The following is a 2,661-nucleotide window of genomic DNA, read 5'->3' on the forward strand; positions in this document are numbered from 1 at the left end:
ATTATTTTATATTTTCAGTTTGGCATTTTATTTTAGCTACTTTATATAACTTCTGTAGCTAGTGAAAAAAACAGGGCGCGCACTGTGCAGTCGGGCTGTACAGCGGCCCAGCCGACACCCCGCCCGCGCGCGCAGCACACGCAGCAGCTAGGCAGGCCGGCCCATTTCCGCACAGCGAGCAGCCCATACCCCGCAGGCCTCTCCTTCTATTTTTTTTCTCCCCATCGCTTGCACGGACGCTGGGTCCCGCCGGGTCGTCTTCTTCCTGGACACGGACTCCTGCACGGGCACGAGTTCTTCACTGTCCCGACCCAAATCTTCGATGGATTTGATCCGTTCTTGACCTCTCTCCCACGCCCTACCCTCTATATATTCTGCCCTACTCGTCCTAGTCGGGTTTTCGCCAAAATCTCCTTCTCCTGTGCCCTACAGAGCCGCCCCGATCTCGTCGCCGGAGTCCGCCGCCCGAAGCTCCTGTCGCCGGTCTCTTTCGCCGCCGTCAGAGGGTCTCTACACATCTCCTCCACTCTGTCCTCTTCCCCTTGTTCTCCTCCACGTCCCTTACCTTCTAAAGCACGCAGGGGAGCACAAGGACGACCGCAACGACCGTGGTCCGGAGCTCAACTCCCCTGCCGCCGCTCCAGCCGCTCGCCATCGCTATCCGAGGATCTCCCAGCCACCGTCGACGTCGCCAAGATCACCCCCGAGGAAGTCCGCACCCGTAGGCCACCCCCTCTTCACCTCCGTGGCCGTCACCTGCATCACCACCGAACAGCCCGCGTGTCGTTCTTCCCCAAGTCCGGCGGTCTTCTCCTGTTTCTCCGGTGAGCAACCCTCACCCGTCCGATCTACTTTAAACGGTCAGGATTAGATCAGTTTCTTTCTATTTAAAGCCAAACTGGTATGCACTAATTACCCGCTGTCCGTTAGTTAGCCACCACAGCGAATTCCGTCCACCGAATCCCGTGCTGCCACGTGGCCCCGCTACAGGACCCGCACACGAGCTGCTACAGGACCAGGAGTTTCCGGTCGTTTTTTTTTATTTACACCTAACACTTCAAATGGGTATATCCTTTATTCCATAACTCCAATTTAGGTGATTCTTTTTTCCTATGCATTCACAAAAACCAACACTTTATCACAGTACCAAAGTTTCACGTGTTTGCACTATTTAAATTTGAATTTGCTCAAAATTGAATGCAAACTTCCGGAGGCCATATCTTTCAAACCGTTGATCCAAATTAGTTGATTCTTTTTGCATTGTGTTCCTACTAGCATGTAGATAAGATATACTTATTGATATGTTCTGTTATTTAAATTTTATTTGGATCCATTGCTGTTGACTTTATTTTGGTGTTATGTGAGTACGGTTTATTTATCGGTGCCTTCGTTATGGTATAGATTGTCCGGAGTGTGAAGCGGATCAGAATTAAGCATTAGAGTACTTCAACATCGTTCAAGGCAAGTTTGCACTTTAATTTTGCTTATCCTATATTCTACTATGCAAGCGTGGTTTTATGTTATGCTATATGTTTGGCTTGATATGTGTATTCTGTGTTACCATGTTTTGTTGTTGATTGTGGTATGTGATGGTGTGATCAACTTGCTATGGTAGACGCGGGCATGTGTCGAGTGATCCATGAAAGTGGTGATTGTTTATAGCCATAGGCTCGGGATCATTAACCAGGTGAATGCGTCACTGGCAGAGCGCTCTATTGTCCCTAGAGAATGCGCCATTGACAGAGCGCACTTGAGGCGAGGTATAGTTTTCAGAATGTAAATCAGGTGAATGTGTCCTTGGTAGAGCGCTCTATTGCTCCTAGAGAATGTGCCACTGACAGAGCGCACTTGAGAGATACTTCTGAAGTTCTTGTCATGTTTATTTAGAATCTTCGGGTTATCTTGGGTGAGTAAATTAGAGACGGTTGTGAGTTCAGGTAGTGGAGGTAGGTGAAGTTCTTCTCCAAACTAACTTGTGTGTTTTGTTTGTCATACATTGCTTTGTGGATGTAGGTTTGCTATATCATATTGTGCGATTTGCCAATACATTCAATGTAGGTTTGCTATATCATACTTATCATGTTGCAGGATTTTTAGATGATCAGTGAGATACAGTACGGTCGCGAGTCTTCACTTAACATTTTCGCCAATGGGCATTGATGGGATTCATCGTTTGCTTATGCTACATTTCCGCTGTTAGTATTGAATAAAGTTAGCTATGTGCTACTCAGTTTGTAATACTTTATGAATTCTGGATCATACGTTATAGTAAATGATTCACTTGTTATTTGATATTCATATGTACTGTGTGTGCTAGCGACTAGATCCAGGAACTAGCACAGTGGGCACGGAGACATCGAATCTTATCAGGTTCGGGCCGTTACAGTTTTGAAATTCAGACAGAAATTTATATAGGTTTCAAATTAGGATAGAAATTTAGGGTTAGGTGTTTTTGGTGTAGCTAAAAGAAAAAACAGAATTGATTATATAGGTTTCTTGCATTTTTTTAGCTTAAGCAATTATTGCTATTTAAATTTTATAGTGCTAGTTAGTTAATTAGAATCAGTTTGAACCCTAGGACAGATTAGTTAAAGCAACTGTTGCTATTTAAAAAAACAGAATTAGTATGAACCCTATTTAAAGCAAAAAAAATAGTTTCAA

The 2,661-nt window shown here is 44.8% G+C and overlaps 1 long non-coding RNA gene across 1 annotated transcript; it reads left to right on the top strand.

Annotated features, from left to right (window-relative positions):
• Nucleotides 1-259: 259 nt before the first annotated feature.
• Nucleotides 260-2,425, top strand: LOC125526906. The gene is made up of 3 exons (XR_007291923.1): nucleotides 260-506; nucleotides 582-824; nucleotides 1,402-2,425. It is a non-coding gene; the product is annotated as an uncharacterized LOC125526906 (long non-coding RNA).
• The last annotated feature ends 236 nt before the right edge of the window (nucleotides 2,426-2,661 follow it).

Source organism: Triticum urartu, unplaced genomic scaffold (genome assembly GCF_003073215.2).
Source record: "Triticum urartu cultivar G1812 unplaced genomic scaffold, Tu2.1 TuUngrouped_contig_2282, whole genome shotgun sequence".
In the NCBI taxonomy this organism is placed as follows: domain Eukaryota; kingdom Viridiplantae; phylum Streptophyta; class Magnoliopsida; order Poales; family Poaceae; genus Triticum; species Triticum urartu.